The 12897-nt window shown below is 43.9% G+C and overlaps 1 long non-coding RNA gene across 1 annotated transcript; it reads right to left on the bottom strand.

Moving 5' to 3' along the window:
* Window positions 1-6042: 6042 nt before the first annotated feature.
* LOC115076586 lies at window positions 6043-12533 on the bottom strand. Its single transcript, XR_003852803.1, has 3 exons — window positions 12408-12533; window positions 6609-6737; window positions 6043-6265 (listed from the first exon to the last, which is right to left on the bottom strand). It is a non-coding gene; the product is annotated as an uncharacterized LOC115076586 (long non-coding RNA).
* Between the last annotated feature and the right edge of the window lie 364 nt (window positions 12534-12897).

Genomic DNA, 12897 nt, shown 5'->3' with positions numbered 1-12897 from the left:
ATTACGATACAAAAAATACCAGATCCAAGAGCAGAAACTCTTGACCTATTAAAAATATTTGATACACCACACGAACCAACGGCATTACCCCCACACACAGTTTTGCATAGTTTGCTAGAAAAATCATGGGACACCCCGTTTACAATCCCGGCGGTGTCCCGTAAGATTGATATCAAATACAAACTACAAAAGACCACGCACTACTCTAACACACAGCTGCCACACACCTCTTTGGTAGTAGAGTCAGCGATGGGAAAAGCCAGAAAGAATAAGCTGCATTCCTCAACTCCACCAGTTAAAGATATGAGAACTCTGGACGACTTCGCAAAAAGAGCCTACCAGGGATCTATGTTGGGGGCACGCATATACCACCACCAATTTTATCTAACACAATATTTATATGATTGTGTACAAAAGATAAAGGCAAATCCAGAACTCACAGATTTCTCCCCAGTCCAGGATATGGAGGAAGGTATCCGACACCTCCTCCGCACCACTTATGAAGGATTCGATACTACTTCTCGAGTCTCCGCTAGTGCCATAGCAGCGAGACGATTAGCCTGGCTGAAGTCGAGCTCCATAAGAGAAGACGTTCATACCAAACTTGCTAATCTTCCGTGCAAAGGTGATAACCTTTTTGGAGAGAAACTTCAAGAGACTGTTGCACAGTTAAAAGAACAATCCGCAGCAGTACAATCATTAACAACTCAACCCTCATATCAGACAACAAGAAGGGGATTCACTCCATACCGACGTCAACCCTTCCAAAGGAGACCGTACAGGCAATACCCATCATATCGCACACCTCTTTATCAATCCTACCAACCATACAGTAGACCAGCTTCGTCACAGAGTCAACTAAGGAGAGGCCGTGGACGATCTCAACGCCCACAGCAGAACCAACAACAACAAACTACCTCCAACAAACCCTCGCAGTCTTTTTAACACTGCCTCAGCCACTACCACAACAACAACAAGCAGGAAGGATATCTATGTATTATCAACAGTGGGCTGCCATCACGACGGACCAATGGGTCCTAACTATCATACGACAGGGATACAAAATTCCATTCCATCAAAAACCACCCCTTCCACATCCTTCGTCCAGAATATATCAAACAAACGCAATAGAAATTCGCCAAGAATTAAACAAATTGCTACAGCAACAAGCAATTCAACTTCTACCGAAGACCTCCTGGGACGATGGATTTTACTCCCCTTACTTCCTCATTCCAAAGAAATCAGGAGACCTACGTCCAATCCTCGACCTCCGTCAGCTCAACAAATTTATAATAACGGAAAAATTCAAAATGATATCCCTCAAATCCATCTTACCTTTGATCCAACGCAATGCATGGATGTGCAGTATCGACCTCAAGGACGCTTATACTCATATTCCAATGCACCCCTTGTCATGGAAATACCTGTCGTTTCAGGTCCTGAACAACCACTATCAATACAAGGTACTACCTTTCGGACTGTCCACAGCACCGAGAGTCTTTACCAAATGCATGGCAGTGGTAGTGGCTCACCTCCGCCAACAAGGAATCATAATCTTTCCATACCTCGACGACTGGTTGCTGACAGCATCAGACCCGACGTCCTTACATCACAATCTCTCACAAACCATTCACTGTCTCCAAAACCTGGGACTTCTCATCAACTACCAAAAGTCGCATTTTCAAGCAACCCAAACCTTACAATTTCTAGGAGTTCTCCTAGATACGATCAGGCACAAAGTCTTTCTAACACCAGAACGACGAACTACAATGACACAAATATTCCGTACATTACAACGCATACAGCGACCAACAGCTCGACAAGTCCTTGTAGCATTAGGGCACATGGCAGCGGCTATACATGCCGTGGCAAATACCCGTCTACAGATGCGTCAAATACAATGGCACCTTCGCCGTCAGTGGAAACAGCACTCACAACCATTGTCTTGGAAGATCCAAATGAACACAGCGATAATCAATCAACTTCAGTGGTGGCTCCAACGACACACCTTAAGGAAAGGAGCACCTTTCATGATCCTTCCACACAATGCGGTTCTCACTACAGATGCGTCAAAGAAAGGCTGGGGTGCCCATCTAAACAAGTTTCAAACACAAGGTCTGTGGTCGTTAACAGAACAGACCTTGCCAATCAATCTCCTGGAACTCCGGGCGATTCGTTATGCATTACGGGCTTTTCTCCCGTATATACGGGGTCACAGACTTATGATCTACACCGACAACCAAGTAGCAATGTTCTACATAAACAAACAAGGCGGCACGGGTTCCTGGCCACTATGCAGAGAAGCAATTTGGACATGGGAATGGGCGTGCAAACACTCAATCCACCTACAAGCCACTTACATTCCAGGAATAGCCAATACACAAGCGGACAGACTCAGCCGCATTTTCCATCCACACGAATGGGAACTTCACCAAGAGGTAGCAAACTACATCTTCCAGACATGGGGAACACCCTCCATAGACCTCTTTGCGACCGAACACAATCGCAAAGTAGAGAACTTTTGTTCAATTTGGCCGAGTCCGTTACGACAAGCGCAAGACGCTTTTCTCCTCCCATGGACACAAGAACTCCTATATGCCTTTCCACCGATTCCGCTGATCACACGTACGCTGCAAAAATGCATACTGGATTCAGCACAATTAATTCTTATAGCACCTGCATGGCCTCGCCAACATTGGTATCCTTACCTTCTACACCTGTCGGTACAACCACATATTCGACTTCCACTCCGAGTCGATCTTCTTTCACAAGAAGAGGGTACATTACTTCACCCACTCCATCAATCTCTACACCTCACAGCATGGAGACTGAGCGGATCCTCCTAGAGGAACAGGGTATCTCCGTCATGGTTCAAGACGTCATCCTTGCATCACGCCGACTATCCACAAGGAAAAACTATTATTCCAAATGGCAGAGATATCTTCGTTGGTGCATGTCGGAGTCCGTGGACCCCTTATCCTGTCCTCCAGCACGACTGTTAGACTATCTTCACACTCTACATACCTCAGGCCTAGCCACTTCTTCAGTGCGAGTACACCTCAGTGCCATTGCGGCGAGACATAGATTATATAAAGACCAATCCATTTCCATGCACCCTATCATTTCTAGATTTCTCAAGGGACTCACGAATTTGCGTCCCCCAATCTCAAAGCCACCAATCCCGTGGGACCTAAACATTGTTCTGGACCAGCTCACGCAATATCCATTTGAGCCTTTATACTCGGCTCATATGAAATACCTTACATGGAAAGTTGTGTTCTTAGTTGCCATCACATCAGCAAGACGAGTGAGTGAACTACAAGCCTTGGTACATTATTCACCATATTTGCAATTCTTGCCGAACAAGGTGCTATTACGACCACATCCATCATTTCTACCAAAAGTGGTAACCTCTTTCCATCTCAATCAATCCATTGAACTTCCAATTTTCTTTCCAGAACCACACAACTCAGACAAAGAAAAACAACTGCATACTCTAGATTGTAAACGTGCACTAGCACTATACACATTAAAAACTCAATCTCCAAACAGACCATCTCAACTATTCTTGTCATTCAACCCGAATATGCCTGGGAAACCAGTAGCTAAACGTACTATAGCTAGTTGGATTGCACAGTGCATTCAATTCTGCCATACCAAACGACAAATCTCTCTACCCTCTCGACCAAAGGCACATCAAACAAGAGCATTAGCAACCTCTGTTGCCTACCTCGCCAATGTGCCACTTTTAGACATTTGCAAGTCAGCAACGTGGGCTTCTCTTCACACCTTTGCGGCTCATTACTGCCTAGATCACCAGTATACAACAGACACTAGACTGGGCCAGACAGTTTTACAAACACTATCAAGAGAAAATACTGAGTTCGATTGACACACTTAGGCATCACGACAAATCATACAAACTACTACCGTGATGCTAGCTTTGAACTCTCATAACAGCAGGGCTAATTCAGCCTGCTATCGACGGGAAAAAGCAAGTTTGCTTACCGTAAACGATGTTTCCGTAGATAGCAGGATGAATTAGCCATGCTGACCCACCCTCCTCCCTGTCAGTCGAACTTTGTGCTCACGCTTGCTATTTCACAGACTGAGGAGAGTCGTTGATCCAGCGCGGGAACACACGCGCAGCCTCAGAGCAAAGCTCTGACCTCACTTGGGAAGCTCCGCCTCCTGTGCCTGACGGACAGGTCTCATAACAGCATGGCTAATTCATCCTGCTATCTACGGAAACATCGTTTACGGTAAGCAAACTTGCTTTTTACCTTCTTCCTGTCCCCGCAGGCCAATGGGAAACCTTCTTCCTGTCCCCGCAGGCCAATGGGAAACCTCCCTTCTTCCTGTCCCCGCTGGCCAATGGGAAACCTTCTCCCTTCTTCCTGCCCCTGCGGGCCAATCGGAAGCCTCCTCAATTCTTCTTGCCCCCGCGGGCCAGTCGGAAGCCTCCTCCCTGCCAGTGGAAGGAGGAAGCCTCTGATTGGCCGGTGGGGCAGGAAGAAGGGGGGCATTGGGCTGGGAGGAGTGGCAGTGTTCTGTTCACTTTAAAATCCAAATTTTGATAATTTTCCTGTAGATTTCAAATAAAACTTGTTACATTAAAGCTTAAAAAAAAAAAAAGCCATGGGCTGGAAGTGCTGAAATGCGGAGAGCCACAAAGAAATGAGGCCAGCCCTGCCAGGAACCGCGATAGAGTAAGGATTCCCCAAAGCAAGCATGCAGAGGCCGGTTGCTCCGTGGAGTCTCCTCCTTCCCCCAGTGAGCGCGGCAAACTGCATTTAAATTAAAAGTGGCACTCAGCTATGCTGATTTCAGATGGGGCAATTGGAGCTCCCTGCTCCTGGTATGTGCTTTCAAAGGAAAGGAGTAGGAGATTTGCTGGAGAGGGTAAGTAAAGGTGGTATTTTAAGTTTATTTTTCTTGATTGACTGCCATTTTAATTATTGAGTATTATGTGATGTGTCTGCTGTTTTGAAATATTTTATTGATATTTGGACAATTTTTAATAATTTTTACTAGTTTTGTTGGATGTTATTCTGTTCATCAGCTGTTTTGAAACATTTATTAATATAGTTTTACAATTATTTCTGTGTGGGGATCTATAGCAGCTTGGCTTGTTCTGTTTTCCTAATAGGAGGTGTATTAGTGTTTAGGACCTGATTTAATATTTGTAGTGTTGCCTTTTCATAGATAGGGTTGTTATATGTTCCATAATGCAGGTATAACTTTGTGCAGATTAATTTCTGTGCATTATTGCATTAGGTGCTATATTTCTCTTTCCATTTCTCCAGGTTTGCCCTGCATGCAGAGTGGCTTTTTTTTGGTTTTCCATTCCAGTTTCTATCTCCATATTTATAATGTGTGGTCTTTCAGTACTTTGGTGAAGGTCGGTTCTGTGTGTGTGCCTGAGGTGAGGTATTTTACTAGCATGTAGGCAATTGCCGGGAGAAGCGGCTGAACAAGTTAAAGCTGCCAGAAAGACACTAGGACAGTCACCGGGCAGAAAAAATAACAGAAGCAGCTTCTGAGCAGGGCAGAGCTATTTGTGGTGCAATCAGAGGAAAAGAGTATTTTCAAGCCAACAATCCAGCCATTGGATGGTGGGCCAATATTGCAGAGTGAACCTGCCAGAGGAACCTTGGACTGTGTACCAGAGTACTGTAGAGTGCAAGCATCAGAGGAAGCAAGAGCAGTGTTTGGATGGTAAAGCTGGGTGCTAGGTTACTATAGCTTTACTATATATACTATAATATATATTTAAATGTATTTTATGCATCAGGCAATGTAGGAGGATTTTTTTTTTTAAATGTACACAATGGCATGCAGGCTTCTGATGATAATGTGAATCCTGAAAGCCAGTTAAGAAAATGTGTCCAGATTCCCATGTACAGTATTAATTTTCCAAACTGAAGAGACTGGATCAAAGTGATTTTGGAAATCTTATTCAGCGCACAGGAATTTATTTATTTTTTTAAATTCAGAGTGTAATTTATGGGAGGCAAATGCATGGCGACCAGCGAGGAGAGAAATATAAGCAGAGAATATGATAGCAGGCAGCCCGATTTCATACCCCCAACTTCTTTGCAAGTAGGAAATCCTCTGTTTCCTGTCCCTGGCTTTCTTGAATTCTTTTGCTGCTCTTGCTCTCCCCGCCTCCAGGATGCACCCTCCGCCCTTTTCCAGGACAGAATATCGTCCGACGTTGCTCCTGCATCCAAGCTCCCCTGGAGCTTCAGATCATTTCTTACCTCTGAAAAAAAAAAAAGGTTTCGTTTCTTGTGCTTGATTTCAGGCTTTTGAAGTATTTGGATGTTGCCTGATAAGATCCCTCCCCGTTCTCTCCTCTGGGGCATAAATACAGAGGTCACTTGAGCCTCATCTCACAGGGAATCGAAACCAGAGAAACAGGTTGCATTAAGATTTCTTTCATTCTGGGGGTGGGTGAGGAAAAGGATTTATTAAAAACACAGCCAGTTATATGATCAGCGGAAGGAATGCCTGCTAAAAATAATAATAATAATAATGAAAAAATATCTTTCAATGGCAATAAAATAAGAAGCCTTTTATAGCTGTTTTTATGAGAACATTCTCACCTTGGGAGTCATTAGAGTTAGTGTCAGTTGTGAGAAAGGCTCTGATTTGCATATTTCATGTTGATAGTGGGTAGATGAGGCAGAGCCAGCAGTGCCTTTACAGTAAATGATCAGCCTCACTTGGAAGTCCTAGCAAAGGAAAAAAAAAAAAAAAGATGACATCTTATAAATCAGAGAGCTCTTGTGCTGCTGTTCTGATACTTTGCATTAACGTTGACGGCTTGGAGGAAGGAGGGGAGGAAAAAAGAAAAGAGAAATGCAAATGATTTTGGCATTTTCCGAGCAGAATTTTAAACATAGACATCCAGAAGTCAGGAGTGTTCAAGTCCATACTATTCCACTGTTCACTGTAGATAGCAAGACCGAGAACTTTATTGGCATGACAGGTTGTTGGTTTTTTTTTTTTTTTTTTGCATAAGTCTTATTTTACATGCATTGCCAAAGCAATATGCAAAACAGAATAATTAAAGTAAAAGGGTTGGAAATGACCGGGGAAAAAAATTACAAAATAGTAACGAGTAAAGGTACAGATTACAGAACGTGCAGCGTCAGAGACATGTCTCAGGTTTTGCTGCTGGTCCCTTTCATTCCTGGCCTGGTGGCAGGATACCAAAGTATTTATTTTGCTGCTTTCTCCTTCTTTCCCCCGGCTGCCCTGAAGACATGATAGCATCAACACTCCCTTGGATGCTTTAGTGCAGTCCTTGGTGCCTGAAATGTGCCACCATGGTACCCGTAGCCGACGCAGCTGGAGGTGTACGTACGGGCTACTAAACTCTCAAATACTTTGGGACCCTGTTGCCATGATAGATCCTGAATGCCACGGTTGTGGATTTATTTTTATTCTCTTAATACTCTGAAGAGTTAAAAAAAAAACCCCCAAAAAACACTTAAAATCATAATTTTTGGTCAGTATGCCATCTCTTGTAATGCATTAAACATAGAACACGCCGGCAGATAAAAATCATGTGGCCCATCCAGTCTGCCTGCTCAGCATTAGAGTCCCTTCCACTCCCTCAGAGATCCTCCGTGCTTGTCCCATGCTCTCTTGAATTCAGACACGGCCCTTTGTGTCAGGTTGGAAGCGCCTACGGGGCACTCGCCACACTGAGGATGATGGCTCAGTGCTGGTTTATTAATGAACAAGGTGCTAATATGCATTCCCTGACCTATAATATACAGTAGGTATGAATAAACAGATACCTTCAATGAAGGTTGCAAAGCTTAAATCCAGCCTGTTTATCCAGTCCAGGTGAGTTTCCACAGTGTAAGCCCTTTCCATGGACGATAATGTGAGTCACAACTAATACACTGTTAAAACAGAACTTCAGTACTTTTCACATCACGTAACATAACAGTAGGATTTCGGAGCTCATCAGTTTTCCATGATAGTAGTCACTTAACCACTGAGCTGTTGAAATGTGGGGAACACTATCTTGGTGTTGCAGCATACCTTGTGGATCAGCTGAGGACCAGTCGGGATCCTTATGGACAGGGTTATGTGCCACGCTATCAGCAGTCTGGGACTGGCTTTCTCTCAGCCATTTCTGTGGCTCCGTACTCGGCACACTGGCCCTGAACCGAGCAGTCACCGCCTGCAGCAGGTTTTGCCCCAACACCTTGTCTCCCCCAACTCGACAAAGAGTCCGTTTCATCCATCTACCACCTTCTCTGTATAGAAATGTTTCCTTTGATTACTCCTGAGTCTACACCCCCCTTTCACACTCGTTCCATGACCCTTTGTTCTAGAGCATCCTTTCTACTGGAAGAGTCCTGCCCTCCTGAACATTTATTATTCCTTCTTATGAAGACCATTGATCATTTTAGTAGTTGCCTTCTGTACTGGCTCTATTTGGTTTGGTCTGAAGCCTAAGCACTAGGCTTAGAAATACAGCAACCAATTTAAATTTGTTTGAAAGTTATGCTGATATGAATTTCATCCACCCACATAATTACAGGCAGTCCTTATATTAAATTTCTTTTCTTGCTGCTGATTTGCTTCTTCTTAACAAGTTCTTTTTCTCCTTTTTTCCAAATTATGGTAACTAAAAATACATTTTTTGAGGGGAGTAAGTGTATGTTTCTGTGTTTGTGTATATATGCGTGTGTGTGTGGGGGGAGGGGGTAAACATTTTAAAAATGAGTTAATAACTATAAAAGTCTGGTGTTTGGCTTAATTTAATTTGATATCATATAAAATACATCTCATTTAAAATGCATTTACTTTCCAGCATAATTATGAGGAAGTATCAAATTATATCAGGATCTCATTGTAAACAGTATATTTATGTAACCCGTGCTGAATGTTTTATGTGAGTAAGTATTATCAGTTCATTTTTATGAGTGCAAAATGGATTTTAATGAATTCCAGTATAAATTGAGCAAGTGCATTTCTGCCTAATGCTAATCACAGCCAGGAGGTTCGAATCGCATCCTTTAATGACATTATCTGTAAATGATACAAACAGACAAAGATAGCCTAAACAGATGCTTTTACAGCAGTCCTTGGGGATAGGGAGAGGAAAGTAGGTATATGCAGTGCTGGCAAGCTTTCGGTTTGGGGTAATCCCTCTTTCTTGCAAGAACCCAGAAATAGATCATTAACAGTACAGCTTTTTATGCCATTCAGCCATGCTAGTGGCTTGCTGCTTAGGGTGTGTCCAGTTTATATGGGATTTCCAGTTTTGCTTGCAAAAATCAATTCATTTGCAGAGAAAATGTATGCAAAGGTTCCAGCTCTACTGATCTAATACTTGCCCTATATCGGTTGAAAAGGTTAGACTGTTAAAATTTCTTTACACACATCCTTTGTGATTCTCCTGGAGCTTTAGGAGCAATGAGCTTAGCAAGAGATATAAATTATCACATAATATTGACATTAGAGAAAGGAGGCTAGAGCTGGATTAAGTATGGGAATTTCTATGTGTACTCCCCAAGAGTCAGACAACAAAAATTGACTTGGATAGGACAAGTGCTGGACCTTCTGCAGCTGGGATATATACAGTACTTAGCAGTGTGAACCAGAAATACTAGGCAGACTGGATGGACCAGTTGGCATTTATCTGCCCTCATCTACAATATTATGTAGTCCATGTTGACTATAATGGGGCTGAATCCAGAAATTGGATTTTTATAATATCCATAATGAATATGCATGCCCGAATTGCCTTTATTGTATACGAATATCTTATGCACATGCATTGTGATTATCCTGAAAACTAGACTGTACGTGGTGAACAATGAACACCCTGCAGAAACCAACCGAACCCCATTCCAGTGTGAGGTGACTCTTGCGATACTGCTCCAAAGCGAGCCTCTCCCGAGGGAGGGTTCAGAGGTGCAGCACGAACAAATTCCAAAAACCGAGCAGCAAGATTTGCAATTGCTCCAGAGCGACTGGTCAGGACCTGCCAGTGTGGGCTTTTCCAGTATTTCAATAGGCAAGGCAAGACCCACCGGAAACAAGAGGCCTCAGACATAGCCAAGAGGAGGTTACAGTAATGCTTGTCCTCTCTCTCGACCAATTTAGTAATTCAGTCACTTGGGGTTGCAGGCAGCGTTAGAAGGGCATAAATAAGTGAAAGGATGAAAGAGGGACTTGAGAGTAATTAATAGAACTATCGAATGCAGCTCATGAAAAATAAAAGCCTATACTGTTAGGGTATTTTTTTTTGCTTCCTTCATCTTCCTCACTCTCCCTGAGTAATTTCATGTAGTAGTATTTATAATTCCTCCTTGTTTCTGAAGCACCAATGTGTCCTCTTGCAGTAGGTTCTGTAAGGTGAGGCTTGCATCTGAACACCGCACGTCTAACAAGTCCTCCGAGTACTGTGTTGAAAGGAAATAACTCTCTTTTTCCCCGTGACTGTTGGAATATTTCCGCAGATGCGCACTGTGTAGTATTTTATTTAAATTTATATTCCACCTTTCAGCCACTTCGAGGTGGATTACGTTCAGGTGCTGCAGGTATTTCCCTGCCCCCAGAGGCGCTTACAACCTAAGCTTTGTCCCTGAGGCAATGGAGGAGTGGCAGTGACTTGCCCCAGGGGTCACAAGTTAACAGCATGGGAACTGGAGCCCTGCCTTCCCTGGCTCGCAGCCCCCTGCTCTAACCACTAGGAAATTCAGGCCTCCTGGCTTTGGTTTCCTTAAAAGGTTTTAGAATTTGGAGTCAGTTTTGAAAGAGATTAGGGAGCTCGGTCTCTAAATCAGCCCCTCAGATCATTAGGCTGAGCACTCAAATTTAGGAGCCTGTTTTCCCCTAGGAACCCAAATTTAGCAATCTAAAAAGTGGGTAACTATAGAGGTGGAATTAGAGTGGGGTAAAAAAATTAGGCTACTAGCAGTGGTTGTCAGCATTAGGCACCTAACTCTAAGGCTTTTTTCCCATTCTGTGTCTACGGGAAATTCTTAGTGAATAAGGCCCTTAGGTACCTAAATCTAGGCAAGGTCTTCTGCCTGTCCAGTTACCTCCCTCTTGGGTTGGGCTCACAAGTTCTGGTGGCCGGCAGGACTTCCCGGGTATGGTGCAGGGTGGCCGGGGTCATGGCTGGCAGCATTCAGACAAGGTCAGGAGAGGCAGAGATCAAGCAGAGTCGGGGTCAGGCAACAAGATGAGTCTGAGGAAGGTTAACTGAAATGGGCAGGGGTGGAGGCAGGAACTGGAGGCAAGGCAGGGCAAACTGGAACAGGGGAACTAGACTAGGCAGGGAGTAGGAACACATAGAAGGGGGTAGCCCACAGAAGGGTCTAAACAGGGTTAAAGGCAAGACAGGGAATGCATAAGAAGCTAAACCATTGGGAGACCTAAACACACACTGGCAAAAGGGCTACCAGGAAACCCACAGGTAATAGAGAACATCAGACAAGGAACAAAAATCCAGAATGTAGATGAGGCAAGACAACACAAGAACTAGGAAGAAGCCTAGGCAACCGAAGGAGAGGCAAGGCAATGACGAGGTGCTTGGATGGCCAGAGCAAAGAAGCCAAGGCCACTCAATGATGAGGCACCGGCTAGTGGGAGAGGCAGGGTTAAATAGGGCTGACCTCGCCACATCATGGAGCCATCAAGGAGGTGGCTAGAGCGAGAGAAAACGTGGCTTAGAGAGGGTATCTGCTGGTGGAGAGGCATCCCAGCAGCCAGGATTGTTATAGCAGTGGGATCGGATATTTTCTCTCTAATATGTTTCATTATTTGGGAGGTAGCAAGAGATGAAAAAAAATGATTGCTGGGACTTTCAGATCTGTCTTAAACATGAAGATGCCCTTCATGTTTTTAGTACATTTTTTGGGGGTGGGGTGGGGAGAGGAAGTGTATAGGTTGTTGTCTATTTTGTGGTATTTTTGCAGTCTGGTGTCACAGGATGGTCTCCGTGAGTCAGCTCTTTGGGGAAGGAACTCAGTATCTCTTCCTTTTTCAGAGGCGAGGAAAGGTGTGCATATATTGGTTTCTTTTAATGTGCTTTATTTTTAGTCACAAATGCTTACTCCACAACTTGCATCCAGTCAGGACCTTTACCTGATGGCTATAGGCTTCATTCATGGCTTAAAACCAACAGCTGCAAGCTTTTCTGACTGTTCATACTGCAGAACTTAGCCCCTGTACTTCAACCTGTTCCTTGCCAGCCTCCCAACAGCTCAGTGCATTGGAGCTAACTTTTCAAGATGATTAGTGCTGTGTGTTTGTGCTAAACGTAACACAAATTACTCTTTCCCAGACACAGGAAGGAGTTTGCTCAACATTAGGCATACTCAAGCACTCTATGCACCCACAGAACTGGCATTTATGGTTGATCCTACCATGTGGTTAACCCATGGGCTCCTAGTGCCCTCCAGGGCTGCCTCTTTCCTGACATCTGAGTCTTCTTTGCTTCCTTCTTCCTCTGCATAAGCTATTTGGCCTTTTACTCTAGCTGAAGCTTCCCCAGTTGGCTTCAGGTGTCCAGTTATCTCTAATTAGGTCCTGAGCTCAAATTGCCTGAGAACCTCAACTCCCAGAAGGCCCTTCTCCATGATGAGCTCACTTCTGGTCAACCCCAAATACTTGCAGACTATCTCCCATGAGGCTTTTTTTTTTTTCACTGTGAGCACACTTCCTGTCTGGTTTCTAGGATACTCTCTTGTGCGCCCCCTAGTGGCAAACTATAACAAATCTAGTGACAAGCCGCCCCATCTGTCACGTCAGCTTTACATTAAATTATTGCTTAAAATAAAATGAAACCAATCTGTAACTTTCAGAGAGAGTACTTACTAAATGAAAGGGTAGTATTTTCTATTAAGAAAGTGATCA

This window comes from Rhinatrema bivittatum, chromosome 15, assembly GCF_901001135.1.
Source record: "Rhinatrema bivittatum chromosome 15, aRhiBiv1.1, whole genome shotgun sequence".
NCBI classification, from domain to species: Eukaryota; Metazoa; Chordata; class Amphibia; order Gymnophiona; family Rhinatrematidae; genus Rhinatrema; species Rhinatrema bivittatum.
The sequence above is the reverse complement of the archived record's forward strand: the minus strand, read 5'-3'. Positions and strand labels throughout refer to the sequence as shown.